Source organism: Halichoeres trimaculatus, unplaced genomic scaffold (genome assembly GCF_033239565.1).
Source record: "Halichoeres trimaculatus isolate MK-OKI-2021-1 unplaced genomic scaffold, fHalTri1.1 fHalTri1_scaffold_14, whole genome shotgun sequence".
In the NCBI taxonomy this organism is placed as follows: domain Eukaryota; kingdom Metazoa; phylum Chordata; class Actinopteri; order Labriformes; family Labridae; genus Halichoeres; species Halichoeres trimaculatus.
In genome coordinates this window covers 3,156,015-3,169,524 of record NW_027437192.1, presented here as the reverse complement: position 1 = coordinate 3,169,524, position 13,510 = coordinate 3,156,015, and the positions used below count along the sequence as shown (strand labels likewise).

Below are 13,510 nucleotides of genomic sequence, written 5' to 3'. Positions count from 1 at the left end.
GCAATACGATCAAAAATTGATTCATGGAAGGGAAAGATATATTTTAAAAATGCATTTTTTGTTTATTTCTTGTTTCATTTTTATATTTTGATTTTTTTCCCATGAGTCACAGCGCCAAGGATCTCAGGTCTTTACTGACGGACCAAAGATTTTATAAATCCAACGTGGAAACAAAGAACAAACTGTGGCGTGTTTATTCATTTCTGCAGCGTGCAGTGCTGGAATTCTGTTGATGCATACATCAGTGTTTCCTGCACGCCTGTGTGTGTATGTGGTGGTATTCTGCTGTGTGTTAGTGTGTGTGTTGGTGTGTGTTAGTGTGTGTGAGCCCTGCCCTCCTCTCTCTGGTTTATTAGGACTCTGGCAGGCCGGCTTTTCAAAGCACAGAAGTCGATTCCTGGCGTCCAATTTACAACAGCAGCCTGAAAACAACCAAGATGGCTGCTGGTCTGTCCGTCGGATCCTTCTCTCTGATAATTAGGAGCTGTTTTTAAACGTCTCAGGGCGGCCTGACAGGCAGAGCGTCGGCAGCCGCTCTACTCCTCGGTATTTCAGCGGAAAAGACAAAAAAAGGTGGTGAGAAGAAGCATTTAAGGGTGTATGAAAGGAAACAGAGGCGCAGTGCCGGCAGCGCCAACATCTCTCTCTGCCTCTCTGTCCATTAACGATGATGGGCTGGGGAAGATAAAAGCAGGGAGCAGAGATTGCTTCATACACTCTCCTGTCCTGCACAGGATGAGGAGGGTTGAATCAGCTACAAACAGGAGATTTTTCACACTTTGGAGCTGAAACGACCGCTGGGAACAGACTCAAACACCGACAAACCGGAAAAAAAACTTTAAAAATAAAAACTTTCAAGCAGCTCCCGATAACAGCGATGTGGTTTTCATGCAAATGCTGCTTCACAACAGAGGATGGTAATAATTCGAAGAGATACAAATGATTTGAGATAAAACTGATTGGCCAAAGAGTTTTCTCCTTTTGAGGGATTGGGAAATGTTTTTATCTCCAGTGGGAGGATGTGAATGGACGACGTGACGACGGAGAGAAAGGAGGGAGAGGAGCAGTTTGTAAAGAACAATCGCCGAGCGTAATTATCCCGCGCCTCCCTCCAGGCAGGAGAGAGGAGCAGAGAAAGGAGAGTTTTGCTGTGGCCACAATAGAAAGGAGATATAAGCAGCATGTTTTTGGAGCATCAGTGAGATTACAAGTGTTTCACGCTGGAGTTCATTAATCACGGCTACATGTGATAAATGCTGAGTCAGACCCTGCTTTGAGAAAAGGAACTTTAGTTTGTGGTGTTTACGACGGCAGGTGGAGAGGAGGGAAATTCATTTACAGCAGCAAATCAGGGAGGGATCACAGAGAAGTCAGAGACTCTTACTGAAAACCACAAAACTTTCTGCTAACTTTGTTCAAGTTCCCTGAACTCCACAGCAGCAGTTAGTTTAAAAAATGCTCTCGTTAAAAAGGCGAAATGAAGACGACTCGCTTGGTGTTGATTTCAGTGACACCTGAGGAAGGAGTGGTCGTGTTTTTAGGGATGACGACTGTTTCCCGATGATAAATGGAGAGTAGATCTTAAGCTGCGTTTCCACCAAGCAGACCGGTTTGGTTCGTCTCGGTACGGTGCACAATTTGTGACGTTTCCACTGATTTATCCGAGGACAGATCCCCAAAAACCGAGACGAGCCATCCCACTTTTTGGCACCCTTGAGTAGACTGATTCAGGTTCTTTTGGCCGAGTCCTCTTCTCTGCCGAGAGTTGCTGCAATTTCACGCCATGAATTATTCACCACTTGGTTATCATTAGTGATCTCTGTGTGAAGAGTCTTACAGGTGCTTGTATTTCTGCTCTTTGACCCCGAAGAGTTCCTTTTCTTCCCCGGTCTTGTCTGTGTGTCTCCATCCTGTGGTATCACGCTATCAGCATCCGGCTTACACGCCGTCTACCACAAGGGGGCACAGTTGCCTGTGGAAACACAAGCAGGACCAGGCTAAACCGATCCAACCTGTACCAAACCGTACTGATCCAAACCAGACTATTAAGTGGAAACGGGGCTTTTGTCAAAGACATCCGAGGGTAAGGATGGTATCAACTGTGACAGGAAAAACAGCGAAATGTGACTATGTCTATATATATAATGTCTAATTTTCAACAAATGGGCTTTGTTAAACCATTTTTTGTAACAAATTTGTATTTGTTTTCTGTGTAGTCATGTATTTTAACAGTGATTTTATGTAGTTCCATGTTTTTGAGGTGTTTGCCTGTGAATTAACAGTATTTGTCTGGAAACTCTGCTGCCAGTGCTTTTATTGTTTTTTTTTTTTTTTTTTTTTTTTTTTTTTTTGTAACAGATTTTTATTTATTTATTTATTTATTTATTTATTTATTTATTTATTTATTTATTTATTTATTTATTTTCAGTGGAGTCCTGTATTTTTACAGTTATCTTACGTGGTTTTGCATTTTTACAGTGTTTGACTGTAATTTTATGGTATTTGTCTTGAAACTTTGCTGCCAGTGCTTTTACCGATTTTTTTTTTTTTTTTTTTTACTGATATGTACTTTTTACGGTAAAGTCATGTATTTTTCATGCATTTTTACAGTGTTTCCCTGTTATTAAACTGTATTTGTCTGAAATTTGCTGCCAATGCTTTAACTGTTTTTCTTTTTTACAGTTTTTTTTGTTTCTATAGTGTAGTCCTATATTTTTACAGTTATCTTACGTGTTATTGCATTTTTACAGTGTTTGACTGAAATTTTATTTGTCTGGAAACTTTGCTGCCAGTGCTTTTGCCAATTTTTCTTTTTTTACAGATATCTATATTTTACAGTAAAGTCATGTATTTTTACATTCATTTCATATAGTTCCATGTTTTTACAGCGTTTGCCTGTTATTTTACAGTATTTGTCTGGAAACTTTACTGCCAGTGTTTTTACCCTGTTTTTTACAGTTTATTTTTCTAAAGCATAGTCCTGTATTTTTACAGTTATTTTTTGTAGTTTTGCATTTTTACAGTGTTTGACTGAAATTTAAGGTAATTGTTTGGAAACTTTGCTGCCAGTGCTTTAACCAATGATTTTATTTTATTTTTTACAGTTCTTTTTGTTTTCTACTATGAAGTTTTGTATCTTACAGTTATTTTACATGGCTTTGCATTTTATAGTGTTTGACTGTAACTTTACGGCATTTGTCTGGAAACGTCGCTGCCAGTGCTCAAACCTTTTTTTTTTTTTTTTTTTTTTTTTTTACAGTTTATTTATTTTTTTTTTTACAGTTTTTTTTTTTTTTTTTAATATTTTTTTTAATCAGTGAATTGCAACCGAGGGAGGAGGGAACAGGGTCCAGCTGTACACTATTATTGGCATTAAACGAAGGGAAAAAAAAAAAAAAACATTTAGGATTTCATTTTACGGATCATTTCTGTAGTTTTGCAGTTTTGTATGGTTGAAAAAAAAATAATTAAGGGTTAATAACCGTAATATTCCTTTTTTTTTGTCCGTGTAAAATATTTGAAAGTATCTGAAAATCTTATTACATTTGATTGTTTTATAAGAAAACAGGAAAAATCTGTTAAAAATTACAAACCATTTCCTGTAAAATTATTATTTTTAAACAGAGCAGGTTTTGTGTTTTTGATCATCTTTGTCTTTTTCTCAAGTTGTACTGTTAGCGTCGTCACACAGCAGGGGGTCTACTGTCTTCTGTTGCAGCTTTGCACTTGAAATGCAAACAAAACTGCAACACACTGCAAAAAAAATTTAATCTTATCAAGTGTTTTTGTCTTAGTTTAAGTAAAAATGGTCTTGTTCCACTTGATGCGAGCTACGTTCAGCAGATCAGTCAAGAAAAATGTCTTGTTTTTAGTTATACAAAGTTATAAAGTTATTTATTTTCTGGACTGGTCAGGTGAATGTGGCTCAGATCAAGCCTAAAAAGACATTTTCTACTAAAAATGAGACAAAATCACTCGGTAAGATTTCAGTTTTTCTGTTGGTGTCTGATGCACGATAAGTCGATGAGTCCAAATATTAAAACCCAGTTTATCACTTTAATTATGCAAGTCGCAGCTCAATCCTCCATGAGTTGGTTTGACTGCACAGCCACAGTTTGTGAGGGTGATGCATCGCTTGTTTATTTGTTTTAATATGCATTATGCATTATTATGTTGGGCTTATGAAGTCTGCTCAGCAGTTGCAGCATTTTGCTGCAGGAATCACTCATCAACAGAGACAGTGCTTCTAATTATTTCATCTCTAACTCCATCCATACTGCTCGGCGTGAGCGCAGAGAGCATGTGGCATGACTGAAGGCTTTCCTCCTCCAGATTTAATAATGTTATCACTGCTGCTTGACTCATCTCTTCACTGGAGGCTTTGGGGAGCTAAAATGTTGACATGAGCTGTCAGAAATCTGAGAGGGTTGACAGAAGAGGATGGAGATGAAAAGAGGAGAGGAGAGGAGGGAGTGATGGAGGAGAAGAAGGAAGAAATGTTTCGATAAGGACAGAAAAAAAAAATCATCCCACAACTTAGTTTAGCATTCAACACGTGTCGCAAGGAAGTGATGAGGAGAGGGAGGGAAGGATGGAGGGAGTGAGGCAAGAGGAGGGAGGGAGGGAGGTATAGAGACACGTTGCTAGGTGACAGAGCGTACATACTGAATTTTAACAAAATAACGGGAGCAGAGTGAGTGAGAAGGGGAGAGAGGAAGCAGTCAGCAACATGTAGCCTCGCCGAGTGGAGGAAAAGGTCCAAACTGTGCGCGCCTGATTCTCTGCGTTCAGCCGGAGGTGGGGAGGGTGACATGTTTGCGTTACATCCCGAGGACATTATCCCGCAACAGTAAAATCGATCAGGCTCTATGCCGCAGGAAATGTCCAGCGGAGGGATGGACGGATGGATTGTGGTGCACGGAGAGAAGACGCGGAGAGCAAAAAGAGCAGAAGAAGAAGAAGAAGAAGAGAGTCGGGCTCCTGAACACAGTGAGTGAAACCTTTCCCTGTCTTATTCCTGCTCCCTGTGTCTCCTCCTGAAGGTGAACATGTTGCGGCGTGTCTCAGACTAACTGTCCCCGGCTGTGCCCTTCACATCCCGGGCTGCTGCCGCTGCTGCATTTCCGCGGGCTGCGTGGATGTGCGCGGATGTGCATGTACTGTATGTGCAGCCCGGACCGCTCTCCCCGGCACGCGCCTCATGTGACGGATAGGACACACCGGCCGGTGCGCGAGGCTTTGACCCCTCTGTCATTGATGCGCGTGCGCGTCTGTATGGCTGTGTATGGCTGTGTATTTTTTCACGCAGACGCGCACACACATGATGCACGGACCGGTGCGCAATCCCTCCATCTCCCTACTCCTCCTCTTCTTCTTCTTCTTCCTCTTCTTCTTCCTCTCTTTCCTTCACAAGTGGAGTCAGGAGCAGAACTTGCAGGGGAGCTGTAGTTCTGATGGGAAATGTCTGGAAAAAGCCGCATACGTGCGTCCACGCGCCCGCACCGTGCACGCATTTGCATTCTGCAACCGGTTGTTGCGCATATGTGCGCTGTGCCCTCTCCAGCGGCTGTCTTGACCGCACCGAGGGGCTCACATCTCCTCCCTGCTCCTCTCTGTATTATTTGCTTTAGGGCAGCTATCAGACCCGGGATCAGTGTGTGTGTGTGTGTGTGTGTGTGTGTGTGTGTATGTGTGTGTGTGTTTGTGAGTGTGTGTGCGTGACAGCAGCTGGTGCACCAGCGAGAAAGCAGCAGGCTGTGTGTGAAGATCACTCCCCAGGACAGACAGGGGAAATTGGGATTCAGAGCTTGGAGCGTGCACCCCATCTCCCTCCACACACACAGACACTTACACACACACACACAGACACGCACACACTCACGATTCCTCAAAACCTGGTGAAAATCAGCTCTCCCTGCACAGATGACGCTGTACTTTCACTCCTGTGTGTGTGTGTGTGATTCAACAGTTTGGATTAAATTTCCAGTCATGCAGTGTCTCTCCGGTCTCCACAGCCGCCTGTGTGAGTGTGTGAGTGTGTGAGTGTGTGTTCCTCACGCTCACTGTGGGATTATGGACATTAGAGCTTTTATTTCCTGTTTCTTGGCCTGAAAGCATCAAACTCACATCCCACCTGCTCAATCTGACTTCCACCGTCTCTAAAACCCAGGCTGACATTTCCCTCATCCTCCCCTTGTTTCCTGTGTGTAACCATGCCGACAGTCTCCCCTCGGTCTTGATTGACGTGTTGGACGTGTTTGTGAGACCTCCTGCCCCTTGTAGTAGTCTGATAAAAAACATCTTGGCTGCACTGTTTCCCTGCTTCCTCCATTTTGAGGCGATGGAGTGCTGAGGCAGCAGAGTTTTCATGATGCTGACTCCGAGGCCGGAGGACTGTTTGGCTCGATGCGAGCGTTTATCTCCCTTTTGATACTTAAGCCGGACAAAGTGGGACGGATAAAGATATTGGCTCCGGGGCTGAGACCCTCAAACGTTACAAGGTTTACCTCATATTCACCTTTTACAGCCACCTCCAGCCGACTCTCTGGGCGTTCTCGCAGCCGTTCTTGGACGAGGATGAGGAGCGATGCTTTCTTTTATGAAGATCAGAAGCTGTGAGCCACACGGGGCTCTGACAGCAGGGAAAGTGGTGTCTGATGAAGTGGTACACGCTGATCTTAAAGTTAAACTGTTGACCCTAAATCTATCTTTGCACCAGGGGCGGAACCAGAGGGGTAGCAGGGGGGCTGTGCCCCACCTTTGAATCCTGAATGTGATTGGCTGACGCTCAGATTCACAATCTGGGCTGACTGTACTTCCTTTGCTTTTTGGATTAAGAGTTTTTTTAAGATCTCAGCCTGGTTGATTTATTTTCTTCCACTCTGCTGTGTTCAATTTTCAAAGTTTACATTTGTATGGAGTTGAGATAGGGGGTTAGCAGACTGGAAACAAGGACAACCCTCCACTAGACATCCTTCAAAACTTTCCACTTGATGGCGCTTGTTAAGCTTACTTGGAAAGTGCCTCATGAACTGAAGCTAAAGTTTTTCTGGTTTTGAAAGTGTTTCCAGGGAAAGCTGAGAGTTTTTATCCCAAAAATGATCCAAAAACCAAGAGAAAGCACAAAAACTGTCACAATCAACAAGAGCTGGGCCGATACACCTCTCTCCCGATTTGGTTCTTTCATGATTTTGTTTGGATGCCGATTCAGTTTAAATTTTATTCTTCAACATTTCAGATATTTAGTTTGATTTTTAACAGAAGAGTGGAAGAGTGTGTCAAAAAAAGTCGAATGATGATGATAGTGATGTCTTTAGTTTTTTTCTGGAGCCATATTTTCCCAAAAATGAACATCACATGAGTCAATTTTTAAGATTTATTCAAGGTTCTGACATCTCAACTTTTTTCCAACCCAGTGTCAAAACAAAGACTAAAATTAAGGACTTGATTTGAAAAAAAAAAAGACTTTAATGAAAGAGCCGTAGTCATGTTTTGCCACTGGGTGTCACTGTGGCAGTAGGTGGCATGGAGGTCAGCGGCAAAACTGGAGACACGTCTGTAAGAGTTCACTGAACAATTTACAGCTAAGGGCTCAACCTACAGTCAGCGCAGCGTGTCGGCCTGATCACTTCTTGGAGTAAGTCAAACTCCTCAAAAGCTGACGTTTTTAGCTAAGCTTCTTTATTTAACCCCCCCCCCCACAAAATAAATAAATAAATAAATAATAAATAAATAAAATATTTTTTTTTTTTAAAAGTTGCAATTTAAAATCATGAAACAAAAAAATCCAGATACTTTGATACAATCATGATCAAAGTCTCTGTGAGGACGATCAATGGCTGCGTTGACTGCAGTGACACCTGTGGCTGGAACTGGTACTGCGCAATGCAACGTTGAAATGACGTAAATTAAATGTAATATTTGGCGTCCAAATGAGGTCTCCTGAAGGTGCAGAAGTAAAGTTTTTATTACGTCTTTTTCGGATGTCGTTTGGAGGTCAGATTAACGTCTAATAAAGGTCTACTAATGACGTCTGAATGTTTGGATCAATTTTGAACGTCTCATTGATGTCGAGATTTGGTCTGCAAATGAAGTCCAAATGCTGAACATCAGTACAATGTCCAAAAAAGGTCGGATTTAGAGGTCAAAATTTGTACCTATTTTACACGTTGCTCTGATGTTTAGATATGGTCTTTGATGGACTGACCCAATACTGATGTGATGGGTCTGTTTCCCATGAGCACCTTCACCCACTGTCGTGAAGCCGTAACTCTTACTAAGGGCGTATTCAGACCTGGACTGTTTGGTCCACTTTAAATGGACCAGGGTTCGTTTCCCACGCTGGTGCGGACTTTTCATGCAGGTGTGAATAGACACAAACGAGCCCTGGTGCAGACCAAACAACCAGACTGAGACCCACTTTTTGAAGTGGTCCGGTTTGATTCCTGGTTCGAATGACTCATTTGTAGTCAGATTACATTGAATTAAAAAAATCATCACCCAAAGTCACTTGTTTGAAACAACTTTTCATTTGAAAAATATCTGCTTTTTAACTAGACAAAAATGTGTTTTATCCGATTACTCGATTAATCGATGGAGTTTCCCGTAGAATACTCGAATACTAAAATATTGGACAGCTGCATAACCAAGTCTAACATAACCCCACTCTTCATTTTATTGATAGACTCTCAAGTTTGAACAGACCACTGCAGAATAACTGCTGACTGTGGGTTGAATCAACATTAGCACAAACAGTTTAGCCCTTTTAGCCTTTAGCTCGTGCTCTATCTCTCTCCTGTTTCTCTTTCTTCTGCTCTTTTGTCCTTTTTCTGTCTGACAGTTAGGCTCCAGTGTCCACCATCACTACAAAATTAATCACAGAAATCTTAAAGAAATCGAAACTTCATCAGCCATCAGGTGTTGTCATAGGGATCTAGACGTGCTGACCTGATCAGGAAGCCAGGAAGTAGCATTTTGAAATATGCCGAAGCTGATAATCTCATTTTAAAGTGTGGATTAGGATCAGGCAGATTTCTAGGAAGGAGACCTTTTCGAGATCACTTTCAAACTCTTCACAGCTTCTTCAACCTCAGATAAATCTATCATAAAAGTGGCGAGCCAGGACCAGGTTTGGAATAGGGCTAGGAATGTTTCTCTCCACAAACAGGCATAAATTTTAAAAGACTGATTTCACTGTGTGGTGGATATTAGATTAGACAATTATTCCAACACTTTTGACTGTGAGAGGACGCAGGGGTCCATAAGAACGAGCAAGTTGTGACGACTGAGGACAGGAAATTGTTTAGCGTCTTCTTTTTCTCCAGGGAACAGAAAGAAAATATACATTTCCCAGGTTTTGTCAGGTGTTACATGAGTTTTACAACATTCACCGAAGATCTGCTTTCATTACTTTCACTTTCACTCTGTCACTGCTGTCAAAAATTAGTCGAGTGCGTCCGTTTCACCAGAAGAACCAAATTTGGTTGTTTCCAGTCCGTCACTCCCAGATGTCTTAAAGTTTGACGGCTCATCCCAACTCCACACATCCACCTTAAACCACCTTAAATCACCTGACAGTGTGAGTGTGTAGTTTAGGAGAGCAGTGTTAGTGGAGTTCAGAGTGAGGAACAGCTCGTTCAGAGCGCCTCAGGGGGTGAAACTGAGTCATACACTGAGGCCTTTCCTGCTTACGCCAACATGACCACGTTTTGTGAATGGCTGCTGCCGGTGAAGGATTACAGGAGCTCTTCTGGAGGCTCGTGCTGGTTTTATGTCCTTTAAAAAGATAATTAATCCATTGATTGGGTTATTTCCTCATTTTTACATCCACGGTCATCGGATGCTTACGATGAGTCAGAACTGTGTGCTCGCCGTGGGATTTTATAGATGCAGTGAGTGCCAGCACACAGATTACAAAAAAAAAAGGTTAAAAGAAAAGAAAGCAGGGAAATTAGAGTCCTGACAGAGAGGAGACAGAAACAAATCACACCCCAGACTGAAACTGACAACTCCAAGCTGAAACTGCAGGATGACGGCAGCCGGTCCACGCCTCAGAGCTTCAGAGTTCAGCAGAAACAAATTAGCACCGTCATCCATCGTACATTATTCATGCTTCTTTTTTTATTTTACAACGCTGCTGCAGCCGCGTGTAAAGATTTACAGTAAACGTCAGACAGGAGGGTTTATTCTGTGAAGATGAACTGAGAGGTAGGGAAAACTTTAAAGCAGAGTTCAGCTCCTCACGGTGAGACGCTAACGATGTGGGACACGCACGGTTATATATGCACATAAACACGGGAAGATGAGATTGTTGAACAGATTACTCGATCTATACTTTACGAGAGCAGCTGCTGCTGTCAGCGTTTTAAAAACCACCCTCCTCCTCCTCCGCCTCCTTCCCTCGCTCTGACTCCACCTGTAGGCTCTGAGTTCACGGCTCCCACTGGGGGTGAGCCGAATGTTTCCTCGCAGGGAGTCGGAGTGTTAACACTCTACACACTCCACATTTGCATAATAACACCTCCTGAGTGAAGCTGGATTCACACACGTGCACGAAACTCCTGAAAGTTTGACAGACTTTCTGCAAGTTGCACCTCTGACATCAGTGAGCAGGAAATTTCGAGCAGGTAGGCAGGAGATCAGGTGAAATATCTTATGGCTGGTCTAAAATGTGATATCAGGAGATAAAAGAACAAAGGTCATGAGGTGATGTCATATCCTTGAAATCTCCTCTTCTAGCGGTGAGGGACGTGTGTCAACGAGCTGCTGCTTATTAAGCAATAAGGATAAAGCGCTTGTTATCCAACTTTATTCTGTCTTCTTATCCTTATGCATGTTTTTCGGCTCACTACTCCTTCAAATGTTGTCCGATCTTCACTATTCAAATTTGAAACTATCCAGCTCATCAAGGAGATGATTTCTATGACTTTTCTCAACCCTAAGCCTTAAACTTTTTGATTTTTTCAGCTTTTTCTGATAAAATCTCCCCCATTAAATTGAATGGGAAACCTTAGCTCTCCCGCCTAAATCTCCCCCAGCTTTGAGATGCTTAAACTTCAGCTTACTTCCACTTACAGACTCCATTTTTGCTTTAAAATGTTCACAAATCTTTCAACTATTCATGTTCAGTGTTACTTTTAGATATCTTTGACAGTTTTGTGATTTTACTGTTTAAGCAACACAAACTTTCACAATCTTTCACAAAAATCGCTGCTCTTGCAGTGTGTGACATCAGATTCCAGAGTGAAGGAGCTGATGGGACGTTACAACTTTCTCAAACAGTCAGAAGTCCCAGAATCTTATCTATCTAGAAACATTAAAAAAAATATCAAAATGTTCTCTGGCTTCTCCTGCTGCCAACAAAGGGAGTATCTTAGCAAAATATTTGACTGTTGGGCCAAAAAAATGCACAAATGTTGGACAAAACCTCTTTTTTCCATAACCTGCTGTAATGTTATTTCCGACCTACATCTTCGCCTCAGCTCCATCTGTAGCTACATTTTTAGCTCGCTGTCCTGCCAACATTTCTGGCTCTACAGACATGAAAAACACATCACTGTGTTCACCAGCATCTTCTGATTCTCTTTCAGGCTCTACTTTTCACTTTCGCTTGGACTGTGAAAAAAAATGGACGTCTTCTCAGTAGGCACGAAGTGAGGTTGCCACAAAAACTGCTCCCCCTTGTGACTGGCTGCAGTATAGGTCAAAATATTCATCTCTCCAGTCATTCCAGATGGGCTGTGGTCAAACTTTAAAAAATACACACACCAGGTAGAAATGTTTCTGTCATCCCATTGCTGTGGTGATTTGAAGATATTATTTGGCTGCCTTGTGTTCAGGTCCCCTTTTCTAAAGGGTTTCGTTTTCATTAGTTATTAGACACTAAAAATTAGAGGTGTCCCAGTCTGATATTGATGTTGGATATTGGTCCCATATCAGCAAAAAAACAAGTATCAGTATCGTATTGGAATGCGTCTAAAATCTCTGATATAAGCAGTTTCTTTTACCCATTAGGTCAGTTTTTCCTCATACCTACTGTTGCTGACTACTGTTCTTTGTTTGAATAATATCACTTAATCAAGCCTTTTCTAACATGACAGACATACTACAAAATAAGTAATGAAAGTATGTATGTTTAATGCTGATATTGTATCGGATTAATATCGGTATCAGCCAATACTCAATGCTGCAGTATCAGTATCGTATCGAAAATGAAAATGTAATATCCGGACATCCCTACTAAAAATGTTAATGATGATTGGCAGTTGCTGTTCTTGTGTAGTATTTCTCTGGATTAGTAAAATATGTCGAGAGGGAAGACCAAGAAGAGATTTGACTCGAGAAATAAAGAACAAAACAACACTACTTTTTGTCATCAGAAGCCCCTCAGTCGGAAAACTTCAGGCAGCTCACGCCTGAACTGAAAATGTGTCACCATAGTCCAAAAAGTATGTTTTCTCAGTTTTCTCCTATCTGTTCTCTTTGCCGACAGCTACAGGTGCCCACCTGTCAGTCAAGTCAGCCCTTATATGGACAAAACTTGTAGAAACTTGTTGATTTTGGCAAATTTTTGCTTTTTAGAATGTGTGTGTATGTGGTTTCCTGTGTTTCTGTAGCTGCACTCAAGTGGACACTTGAGGAACTGCAGTTTTGAGCACTTTTTAGCACAGTTTGCACAGGTCACATCATGCAAAGTCAAAATCCTGACCCTCACTGGGAAATTTTTTATTCCCCAGGAAGTTGTTACCTCAGTTATGGGGACAGATACTGTCATGAAACGCACAAGATTGAGATTGATGTTTATTCCCAGATCACAGTAAGTAAAGTGTGGTCAAACCTGGTGAAAAATAAAAGTTCCAGATTTGTAAGAATCAAGCTCTTGTGCTACGTGATTTTCCTTTACAGCGCTGCCCTCGGCTCCTCATACCCGATGGCGTGGACAGATTGGAGCGTGGATTTTAGCGACAGGGTTCAGCAGCATCTGCTCGGCTTGTTAGCCCACCACTGGAGATGCAGCGTCCTTGATGTGCGGCAGCTTTTCTGCCTCTTTGACGCCGTTTTGATGTTGTTAGCCGCGTGTCCGTGTGTCTAATGAGGGGGCACACCACAGAGGAGGGAAGGGAGGGAGGGAAGGAATCAAGGGAGTGTGTGTTTAAACACATCACTTTCCACAGCACAGCACAGCTCAGAGGTGAAGGAGACACACACACAGACCTCTCTGCTACAATCGCACACTTTTTAATTGTGACACTAAGCCGTCTGATACTTCATTTCATTCACATAATCCCCGAGTGTTGTTGAAACACACTCTCCCTTTGAGAAGAGTGTGTGTGTGTGTGTGTGTGTGTGTGTGTGTGTGTGTGTGTGTGTGTGTGTGTGTGTGTGTATCTGTGTGTGTGTAAGAGTGACATCATACCCATTGAAAGGCTGCAGCAGCCTGAATGAGTTCAGCCATTTTGGGTCGTTTTTTTTCAGGAACCTTCTGGACTTTTTTCAGCTTTCATTTTATTTA

The 13,510-nt window shown here is 42.1% G+C and overlaps 1 protein-coding gene across 2 annotated transcripts in view; it reads left to right on the top strand.

Annotated features, from left to right (window-relative positions):
• Positions 1–4,670: 4,670 nt before the first annotated feature.
• Positions 4,671–13,510, top strand: part of grin2da (glutamate receptor, ionotropic, N-methyl D-aspartate 2D, a) — a 317,004-nt gene continuing 308,164 nt past the window's right edge. For both annotated transcript variants that reach the window (XM_074686909.1, XM_074686908.1), the window contains exon 1: positions 4,671–4,989. The gene's annotated coding sequence lies outside the window, so the exon portion shown is untranslated. The remainder of the gene's footprint in view (positions 4,990–13,510) is intronic.